Consider the following 12,382-nt stretch of genomic DNA (forward strand, 5'->3'; position numbering starts at 1 on the left):
CAAGCATCTGTGCGTTTTACAAACGACTAGTTTAATTGATTCAGAGTTGACTCTTACTTTTGAGAGACAGTAACTTAATACATTGTGCACTTTCAGATTTAAAGCTTTGCAGGATGTTTTCATTCACTTAGAGCTATGTTACACATTACATGAAAGGTAATTTTCAAAAATCCATAATAGGGGCACTTTAAAGTCAACATGGAAAGGTGTTTGCAAACCATTTTACTTGGGTATTTGAAGTATTTCAAAGTAAAAAAAGATATTCAATGATGAAATAGAGCTAGGCTTGACTTCATCCAGTGGGAACAAATATCTTAAGCAGAACAACTGTATTCAAAATTGAAAATAATAAGAAATTGATAATAATATTGATGATAATAATAAGAAACCAAATCAGCATATCAGAATGATTTCTGAAGGATGTGACACTGAAGATTGGAGTAATGGCTGCTTAAATTCAGCTTTGCCATCACATGAATAAATTAAATTTTAAAGGCCCGGTTTCACAGACTGGTGTGCATCTTGAGGACAATCAATGGCTCTTTAGAATATTGTTCCCTTAAGATAGGATTTCGTGGTCACAACTTATCACATTCCCATGAGTTAATAGGACATTCCTACAAATTAATGGCCACATGGCCACAACAAATTATGACGTTCCCATGAGTTAATATGTCATGGCCACGACAAAACTAAACTAACCGAACATATGCCCTCCCAGTCACTGTAGAAATGAACTGAAAGCTGGGCCTTCCTATATTTCAAAATAGCTTTTGCTTTCAGTTAAAACAGCTCAAACATGCATTTTAATCTGGGACTAGGCTTAAGCCTTGACTGTGAAACCAGGGGCAAATGTATTAAAAAAATTAAAATAAAATAAAACAATTCTACTATAATATTTTACAATATTAATGATTATACTGTTTTTTTGATCAAATAATCCAGCCTATGTAAGCATAAGATACTTTGAAAAATTAAATTAACCTTTTTTGATAATGTTAACCAGATCAATGCTTCCAATGTGGTCGGTGTGAACCCTTCATTGACATCACGCAAGATCGAGCAAGGAGGCCTCTTCAAACAGAGAATTATGGGAGACTTTCTGCGCGTGCCTGCATATAAACCACAGGTGCATTTCTTACTTACTGCTTTTACTGCAGTAATTATGTTTGTCCAACATACATCAGTCATATAAATGCAGCTTGTTTTTAAAGGCTCTTCCTCATGTTACCTGATGCCATGTAGTGTGCAGATTTCAATTGTGCTACATAGTGGGTCAGTTAAAGGGCCTGTCCGGTTGTGTGTTTGAATATACACTGTTCTAGGGATTATGCATGAGCGGATTACATCTGAACTAAAGACAGACAGTTTTATTTGTATTATTACAAAAGGACAGATGTGTATTCCGTAGTTTGAATGTGCATCATCATCCTAAAATTTTGTTGGTAAAAAGTGTAAACATTAAGAGTGATTAGTATTATTTTTATTGAATATTCTATTAATGTAAATGTTTTAGATTTTTTTTATTCTCTTTTTAGTACTATGTTGGGTCTCCTCTTAATGTAAATATAAAGTTAAAATCCAGTGTAATATCTGGGTCCTGAGCAAAACCAGTTGAGACACATTGGTTTAGGATGTTTAATGACAGAAATGTATATATTTCTGTGCTTATCTTTAAGGTGGAAGTTTTCATCAATGGTATCCCATCATGGTGCTCAGGGGACTGTGGTTTCACCTGGAGTGAATCAAAGACCCCAACAGTGACCGGGATCTCGCCTACAGAAGGTAGAGTAAATGATCAAGTCTCACATTAAAGCTGTCATCTCCATTCATAGTGTTTCTATTACTGATATATCTTGTCATTCAGGATCAAGCGGTCTGGGCACAGTTCTTACCATAACTGGATCTGGTTTTGATGGTGGAAATGTCACTGTAAAGACTGGAGATGTGGAATGCTCTGTTCTACAGGTTACCAGTAAGTCAAAACCCAGTAATGCGATAAAATCAGGTGACAAGCTGCTTTCAGATGACATATCACCTTTTGTTAACAAAATGTAAAAACAACAACAATAACAACAAAAAACACATTGCATCATTGGTCATTTTTAGGAAATATGATTTTGTCATCATTTACTCGATTTTATGTTGTTCTAAATACTTATGACTTCTGTGGAACACAAAATTAGACAATAAAGTGTGCCTATTATGCTATTTTGGTTTCTAATTTTGTTTTGGAGGTCTCCTACAATAGGTTTACATGCATCCAAGGTCAAAAACACTTTAATTTTTTCATATTATACACTGCACATCACCTCATTTCTCAAAAGTCTGAAAACAGTTCATTCTGATTTGGTTTCTCTAAACTCTCCTAATTTCTGCGAGCTTACTCTGCTCTGATTGGTCAGATGGTCCAGTCTGTTGTGGTTGGTCTACCGCTAACAGCATGTCAGAAACTAAACGCCTATTACCATATCTGAAGTTCAGCTCCGGAGGCTTCCTCAGTGCTTGATACACAGTGATTGAAACAGTACTGATGGTGTCAGTTTTTCTGTATTATTCTCATCCTTTTGAAGTGCATGCAAAGTGGATTTGCAGTGCTGAAAGCAGCGTTTTCTCCACATGCCAACAACACAAAGTGAAGTTAATAAACGTAATTTCTGGAGGAGTACGCCCATCTAATCTTCCAATTAATACCGAGGTATAAAACCAGCATCTTACAACTTCCTGTTGTTAGTTCTTTTGGCATCCCTCCTCCTCCCCTTCCCCTCCTTTTGTACTTATTTTTGCCTGTTATAGGGGGGCAATCGGAGCTCGAATAGGATATTCTTTCCAAGCCCCTCTATAGCAGACAGCAAGCCAAATCTGTTTACCACTTACGCTAAGATTATATGGGCACACAAACTCGTGAAACAAATTACTCAAAGTCTCAGCTACAACTACAGTGTTTTGAGGGCAGGTCAAATTAGAGGTTTTTCGCGGACAGCCAATGAAGACCATACGCTAGAATTATGCAAATTTGTTACACTGTTACATAGGTATGTAACTGCAAGTGAGACTGGAGTTGATGACTTGTTTCGGCAGTTCAGAATCAACTCTTTCTTTTAGGAGACTATAAGTTTATTTGTCATGCAGTTTGATCTTTAAAATTTTGCAGACCTTTTACATTCATAAACAGCTATATTACACACTGCATGAAAGGTAATTTTTTATTTATTTATTTTTTTTAAAGCATAATATGGCACTTAAAGGATTATACTATTCAAGCTTTTTATTATTATTTATAGACTATTTAAGCAAACATCTGATCAAATTGCTTATTTGTGTTTTAGATACCTCTATAACCTGCCAGGTCGGTCCTGCAAGTGCAGGTGTACATCCAGTCTCTCTGAGTTTCTCTGTACTGGGAAATGCCAGATACCAGAATAACAACAGCTTTAACTTCACACACCTGTTAGGAGTGACCTCCTTAAACCCCACAACAGGAAGTGTGGCAGGTACATGTAGCATTACACTTCTCTACATATAGTAGAGTGTAGACTATTTTTATATATCTGCTTATCAATGTTATCCCAACATATCTTACAACTGTTATTTACAATTAGCTATAAGCATGATCTTCCTCTGTATGGCTTCACAGGAGGGACGATTCTGACAGTTTCAGGCTATGGATTCAGTAATGATACTGCAGTCACCATTGGCACTCAGCCATGTAACATTATAGAAGTGGAACTTTTCCAGCTGAGATGCATAGTTCCAGCTGTAAGTGAAGAGCTTGATTTTCCATGAAGATTTCCAGAAAAAAAAAAAAGAAGTAATTTTAAATCCTAAATGGGTTATTTGTGATAGAATATAAAAATTGCTTATTAATGTTGTTTATATTGGTATTATTGACGAAACCTCTAGGGGCAAATTCACTAAACGGTTGCACCACTTTAAATGGAATCTCGTTTAAAAAAAAATTACATCCACATGGTCCACAAGTTGACACTCAGAGCTGACTTGAAATATGGGAAATTGTCACATGTAAATTGCATTTAGTACATGGAATTTTCATCTTTCCTTTGGTGAATCCGATACTAAAACAACATAGACGGCACATCAGAATAAACAACATCATCAGTGGGCACAATGCAATCTTACTGAATTTCCCCTTTAATGGACATACATTCAAAAATAAAATTATTCTTTACAATACTGAATCCATGAACATTTTATACATGAATCTTGTGTATGACATCAATCAGGGGTCGGAAGGTGAACAGACAGTAACATTGACCACGGCAGAGATGACAGCAATATCAAATGGCTCTTTTACATACAACAACACTCTGATGGCCTTAATCAAATCTGTGAGCCCACAAACTACAACAGTATTTGGTAAGATATTAATATTTATGAATTTGGTAGACACTTTTACCCAATTCAGGGCAGATATGTTTAACAGTTCATGTATTCCCTGGGAATTAAAGTCATGACTTTAAAATGTAAAAGAAGCTGGGACATTAGACATTAGACCCACATTAGACCCAGACCGTGACATTGACAATTACCCTGAATTGCTTTAGATGTTCAAATATGTTTTTCAATACCTATTCATCTTGTCAAAATTGGTGCCCTATAGTTGGTCTCATTCTATGTTTACAAACAGTCAACAACTGTTGTATTCGAATTGATGAGATTTAGAGCTATAATCCGATACTCTGCCTGTTGAATATATTCTTTTCTTAGAGTTCACTTGCCTTTATTCACAAGAATGCAGAGTAGTAAATAAGGAAGACCAGCTTTCAGTTAATTTCTACAGTGACTGGGAGGGGACATGTTCGGTTTACTTAGTTTTGTCGTGTGACATATTAACTCATGGGAATGTCATAATTTGTTGTGGCCATGAGATATTCATTTGTAGGAACATCATATTAACTCATGGGAATGTGATAACTTATGGTCACGAGATCCTATCTTGAGGGAACAATATAATTTTCTCATGGCCATGCCTTCTCTATGGTGAGGGAATGACATCTGCTGGCTATTTCTCATGGCCACGAGTTAAATGCATAAACAAATCTGCATGATCAACAAGTTGCATAGACAGCATTCAAATGAATTATTTATTGTTATTAATAATAGATGGGTTAAATGCAGAGGACAAATTCTGAGTGTTGGTTACCATACTTGACGACACTTTACTTTATTTGGATTCAGTGCCACAGACTGCTCGATTTTCTAAAAATCTGCCTCCGTTAACGCAGCATGGAATGTTTTGTCACATCCTTCTCTGTGAAGATTTTTTACTACTCCACAAAAAAGTTGTTGCTATGGTACTCGGGATCTTTCTACAAAAACAAGCATCAGCTGATCGGTGGATCATTTGTGTACTTTGTTAAGCCCGGCACGTAGGCCCACATAACTGCTGAAACTGTAGGGTTCACCTTTCCTGTTTTTCATGGAGGCATAAAACTGACGGTTTAGGTTATTGTTTTAAAATCAATATTCAAATCTTTTTCAGCATTCCAGGTTTGAAAACAGCAAACAGACCACATAGTCTATTTAACAGTCCTGGCTTAATTTCTTGACATTTCCAGCTCTTCAATTTCTCTCTTTGTTTTTTTTTATCTTCTTTCTCTGTCCTGTCCATCTCTTTTCACCTCTCATCCATGATTAGCCCTCCCATTAAGTCAAAATTTACAACACAATCTGATATTTTGAAACAATTACTTTGCCGTAGTAATACTGAATTGTTTTACAGAATGATTGCCAAGAAACATACAGACGTAGCATCAAATAGATTCAATGGCGCAGTAATACTGATGTAATGAGGTCGCACATGTAGAGTATTGAAGAGTAATTTACAATGGCTTTGAATGCGGCTCAACTAATCAGAACCAAGGACTGGAACTATCCATTTTATATATACACATACATAAATTATAAATTAAATTAATAATATACAGTATCTCACAGAAGTGAGTACACCCCTCACATTTTTGTAAATATTTTATTATATCTTTTCATGTGACAACACTGAAGAAATGACACTTTGCTACAATGTAAAGTAGTGAGTGTTCAGCTTGTATAACAGTGTAAATTTGCTTTCCCCTCAAAATAACTCAACACACAGCCATTAATGTCTTAACCGCTGGCCACAAAAGTAAATACACCCCTAAGTAAAAATGTCCAAATTGGGCCCAATTAGACATTTTCTCTCCCCGGTGTCATGTGACTCATTAGTTAAAGGTGTGAATGGGGAGCAGGTGTGTTAAATTTGGCGTTATCGCTCTCACTCTCTCATACTGGTCACTGGAAGTTCAACATGGTACCTCATGGCAAAGAACTCTCTGAGGAACTGAAAAAAAGAATCGTTGCTCTACATAAAGATGACGTAGGCTATAAGAAGATTGCTAAGACCCTGAAACTGAGCTGCAGCATGGTGGCCAAGACCATACAGCGGTTTAACAGGACAGGTTCCACTCAGAACAGGCCTCGCCATGATCAACCAAAGAAGTTTGCACGTGCTCAGCGTCATATCCAGAGGTTGTGTTTGGGAAACAGATGTATGAGTGCTGCCAGCATTGCTGCAGAGGTTGAAGGGGTGGGGGGTCAGCCATGTCAGTGCTCAGACCATATGCCGCACACTGCATCAAACTGGTCTGCATGGCTGTCGTCCCAGAAGGAAGCCTCTTCTAAAGATGATGCACAAGAAAGCCCGCAAACAGTTTGCTAAAGACAAGCAAACTAAGGACATGGATTACTGGAACCATGTCCTGTGGTCTGATGAGACCAAGATAAATTTATTTGGTTCAGATGTTGTCAAGCGTTTGTGGCGGCAACCAGGTGAGGTGTTCAAAGACAACTGTGTCTTGCCTACAGTCAAGCATGGTGGTGGGAGTGTCATGGTCTGGGGCTGCATGAGTGCTGCCGGCACTGGGGAGCTACAGTTCATTGAGGGAACCATGAATGCCAACATGTACTGTGACAGCTCTGGTGAACTCCATGCCCAAGAGGGTTAAGGCAGTGCTGGAAAATAATGGTGGCCACACAAAATATTGACACTTTGGGCCAAATTTGGACATTTTCACTTAGGGGTGTACTCACTTTTGTGGCCAGAGGTTTAGACATTAATGGCTGTGTGTTGAATGATTTTAAGGGGACAGCAAATTTACACTTTTATACAAGCTGAACACTCACTACTTTATATTGTAGCAAAGTGTCATTTCTTCAGTGTTGTCACATGAAAAGATATAATAAAATATTTACAAAAATGTGAGAGGTGTACTCACTTCTGTGAGATACTGTATATTCAGTTATGAAGAAAACCTTTAAGTGCCCTAGATAAACTCCTGATGGTAAATGTTCACTGAGGACTGAGGAGGAAGTTGAAAGAAAACATGCGTCACAACATGTTTTCTTTAGCAATCGTTTGTATATCTTTGATTTGAATCAGGCATGTCTCTTAGATCAGCAAGGACTAGGCTGTAAGTTTTACAGTGCAATGTAAACCATGTCTTATGTTCTTCTTTTAACATTACCGCCAACATTTTTAATCAATTTGGCATTTTGCGAGTGTCCATTTCGGACCCTTTATGTTGAAGGAAATATTGTGTTGTGATTTTTTTATCTATCAGCTGCTTTTTTCCAAATAGCCTGTAGACATGTCTACGCTTTGAACTGCTGATAGCAACAGTAGGCTAAAATTTCTAGATGTATGTGACAGAAACTGTAGAAACTGTCAACATAACCCTTAAAAAGGGTCGAGCCTACAATTACTAAATTCCACTGCTACCATATTCAAATTAAACTCTGGTTAGCTTTTGTTCTTAGAGAGACGTGATAATGAACATGAAAGTCATGGGATACAAACAAACAAACATGTAGAATCACATTTAAGTGTCAAGTGTTTCTTTCCATCCCATTGTTCTGATCTGCATTTTCATCTTGGTTTCAGATTTAAACCCCCATATGGCCTCCACACACACTTCAGCTAAAAGTCTTATCCAGCTCTTCTGTGCACTTTAGCTGATGTCATAGAATCAGAAAAGCCAGTATGGCTGATGTGAAGGACAATCAAAACTGACGTTTCTTAAAAGGACCTGTCAACAACACTGAAATATATTCTAAACACTTACACCAATAAACAATCACAGCAATTTTGTATCTAACTTCCTTATTGTCCCCACTCCTCGCAATCTTACAAGAACAGCCATGAATTTTACCCTGTTTTCATTCCTTTTTTTTTTTTTTGATAAAGGTCGCAGGATTCTCACCATCTTGGGCACAAATTTTGAGGCGCAGGCTAATAGCAGCTCTGTTTTGATTGGTGAATCTGAGTGCAAATTGCTGCAGTGGACCAATGAAAGCATAACATGCCTGTTACCTACACTTCCCCCAGCTTTGTACAATGTCCGTGTGAGAGTCGGAAACCAGGGTTACCCCTTAACCAGGTCTTACATCACTTAATAAACTCCATAACAGCAGATTTCAAACTGTATGTAAATATAATGTTACGACTGAAGAATGGAATTGTGCATTTACAATGACATTAAATCATAAGTTTTTAAAGTGATAAAATATTTCTTTTCATTGTGTGCAGCACTGGCGTTAATACTACCATAGCGTATGTTCTAGAGGTCACAAGTTTTTCTCCATCTCTGGGGTCCTTGTATGGTGGAACCACCATCACTATCACCGGCTCCGGGTTCAGCCCTGTCGCAGAAGACAATAATGTCACTCTAGGTAAGACAAGACTACAACAGAAAAAAATACATATCAATATTCTTAAAAATACTCTTTGTGTCTATGTGTTTACTCTTTGATCTTTAAAAGTGTATTACTGAAACCAATCATTTCCAGATCATAGAGTACTAGTTGTGTTTCATACAGGGGACACACAATGTCGAGTGACAGCCGCTTCAGATCATCAACTTGAGTGTGTGACCCAGACTAGAGATAAAACACACACCGTGACGAACCAAGGTTTCCACCCCGGTAATATCTCTTTACTTTTATCTCTTTTTCTGTCACGCACACAAAATCTGAATGCATCAGAGACAGTGAAACAATTTCTGTCAGCACAATGACTGTTTCCTCATGACTTATCAAATACTAGAGCTGCTTGTGAAAAGCAAGATATTTCATAGCACTGTTTGGAGATATATATATATATATATATATATATATATATATATATATATATACACAGGTCCTTCTCAAAAAATTAGCATATTGTGATAAAAGTTCATTATTTTCCATAATGTAATGATAAAAAATAAACTTTCATATATTTTAGATTCATTGCACACCAACTGAAATATTTCAGGTCTTTTATTGTTTTAATACTGATGATCTTGGCATATAGCTCATGAAAACCCAAAATTCCTATCTCAAAAAATTAGCATATTTCATCCGACCAATAAAAGAAAAGTGTTTTTAATACAAAAAAAGTCAACCTTCAAATAATTATGTTCAGTTATGCACTCAATACTTGGTCGGGAATCCTTTTGCAGAAATGACTGCTTCAATGCGGCGTGGCATGGAGGCAATCAGCCTGTGGCACTGCTGAGGTGTTATGGAGGCCCAGGATGCTTCGATAGCGGCCTTAAGCTCATCCAGAGTGTTGGGTCTTGCGTCTCTCAAGATTCTCTATGGGGTTCAGGTCAGGAGAGTTGGCAGGCCAATTGAGCACAGTAATACCATGGTCAGTAAACCATTTACCAGTGGTTTTGGCACTGTGAGCAGGTGCCAGGTCGTGCTGAAAAACGAAATCTTCATCTCCATAAAGCTTTTCAGCAGATGGAAGCATGAAGTGCTCCAAAATCTCCTGATAGCTAGCTGCATTGACCCTGCCCTTGATAAAACACAGTGGACCAACACCAGCAGCTGACATGGCACCCCAGACCATCACTGACTGTGGGTACTTGACACTGGACTTCAGGCATTTTGGCATTTCCTTCTCCCCAGTCTTCCTCCAGACTCTGGCACCTTGATTTCCGAATGACATGCAAAATTTGCTTTCATCCGAAAAAAGTACTTTGGACCACTGAGCAACAGTCCAGTGCTGCTTCTCTGTAGCCCAGGTCAGGCGCTTCTGCCGCTGTTTCTGGTTCAAAAGTGGCTTGACCTGGGGAATGCGGCACCTGTAGCCCATTTCCTGCACACGCCTGTGCATGGTGGCTCTGGATGTTTGTACTTCAGACTCAGTCCACTGCTTCCGCAGGTCCCCCAAGGTCTGGAATCGGTCCTTCTCCACAATCTTCCTCAGGGTCCGGTCACCTCTTCTCGTTTTTTGCCACACTTTTTCCTTCCCACAGACTTCCCACTGAGGTGCCTTGATACAGCACTCTGGGAACAGCCTATTCGTTCAGAAATTTCTTTCTGTGTCTTACCCTCTGGCTTGAGGGTGTCAATGATGGCCTTCTGGACAGCAGTCAGGTCGGCAGTCTTACCCATGATTGCGGTTTTGAGTAATGAACCAGGCTGGGAGTTTTTAAAAGCCTCAGGAATCTTTTGCAGGTGTTTAGAGTTAATTAGTTGATTCAGATGATTAGGTTAATAGCTCGTTTAGAGAACCTTTTCATGATATGCTAATTTTTTGAGATAGGAATTTTGGGTTTTCATGAGCTGTATGCCAAAATCATCAGTATTAAAACAATAAAAGACCTGAAATATTTCAGTTGGTGTGCAATGAATCTAAAATATATGAAAGTTGAATTTTTATCATTACATTATGGAAAATAATGAACTTTTATCACAATATGCTAATTTTTTTAGAAGGACCTGTATATATATATATATATATATATATATATATATATACATATATATGGGGTTCCTTAACACTCTGCTTACCAGACAGTTAATTACATCATATGTGTGTAGTGTACAGTCAGGGTTACGCCTGGAGTCCCTCTGCGATAATAGCCTCAGTGGGGGACACAGTGATTTGGCGTTGGGACGCACCAGCTTTTGTGCCGGATCTGGGCTACAGGGTCTTCAGTGTGTCCAGTCCCAGCAGCACAGACTATGATGGCATTGCTTTCAGCAGTGGAGACACCCGAACTGCCAAAGGTACAAATACTTCAACAACTATTATCTGATAGCCTGTGTGTTAACACTGCTAAATCGAATTTAAATTAAGCAGACAAGAAAACTATGCATTTTACGCAAACTATTTATGTGAACAGCATTTGCCTCAACACCATTTTGAAAACCAATCCATTCTTAAAATTGTACATCTAGTCTAATTCTTATACAGAATTGGAATCATTGGATCTTCAGGAAAGTATAATTAAATACCCCTGATTCAGACAAGCATTTGATTTGTGAGATTGTCAGATTTCATGAAGAGTAAACCCAGGATGTCTGCTCTGTAATTAACTATAATTACAACATAATTACACACTGGTCATTTTGCAGAAAACAATGTACTGTGCTATTGTGCTGGACAATCATAACAAATGCTTTTGCTAAGCAATCATAACAAATCCCTTATTCCATAAATGTAAGTTTGTATTCCGTATAAAGGACAATGAGAACTGGAGGTGTGACACTAGTTTGATTGACTCAAAATCTGATCTTGTTGTGTCTGTATTATTGTTAGGGTTTTTCGCCTATCGTTTCACATCTCCTGGAGTTTACTACTACAGCAGCGGTTACATTGACTCTGGCAACCAGAAGACACTGCAGGGTGTCGTGACCGTTATGCCTCTGGAGGAGAGCACTGTTGGGCTTCAGGTGTTTGTGACAGGAATACAGGCCTCTATGAATTTAGGTACAATGGCAACATTTTCATAAGAAATTTTACTCAAAATTACATTCAGAATTTTAAACTTCAGGATAAGCTGTGGTTATTGGTAAAGAATTAGTAGGTAAAACCATCATTATTATGTGTCCACCCATTTTCAGGACCAATTAACTCATCTCACTCTGAGTGTGTGGCCACTTCGGACTGTTTTCAAGATCAGCTGGAATTTACTGACACCTCTGACGGTCACTACTTCAGTTTTACTTCCTGCGCCAGCCCCACTGTGTACCACATTACACCTGACCATGGCACCACACATGACATCATCAACATCGGTGGATCTGGCTTTAGCAACATTAACTGTGCAAACGAGGTGAGCTTCAGTGGGTCTGCCATGAATGACATTAAAGGTGCTTTAAAGAATTTTTTTAGAATACCACACTTAAAATGTCCCAAACAACTGACAGATGTTACAGAAATACACAGCAATAAAATAAATAAATAATATATATATATATATATATATATATATATATATATGTGTGTGTGTGTGTTTATACGGTATATATATATATATATATATATATATATATATATATATATATATGTGTGTGCTTATATATATATATGTATGTGTATATATATATA

The 12,382-nt window shown here is 37.8% G+C and overlaps 1 pseudogene; it reads left to right on the top strand.

Annotated features, from left to right (window-relative positions):
• The window catches only part of LOC125275459, a 67,037-nt pseudogene that overhangs the window by 24,599 nt on the left and 30,056 nt on the right, over positions 1–12,382 (top strand).

This window comes from Megalobrama amblycephala, linkage group LG9, assembly GCF_018812025.1.
Source record: "Megalobrama amblycephala isolate DHTTF-2021 linkage group LG9, ASM1881202v1, whole genome shotgun sequence".
NCBI classification, from domain to species: Eukaryota; Metazoa; Chordata; class Actinopteri; order Cypriniformes; family Xenocyprididae; genus Megalobrama; species Megalobrama amblycephala.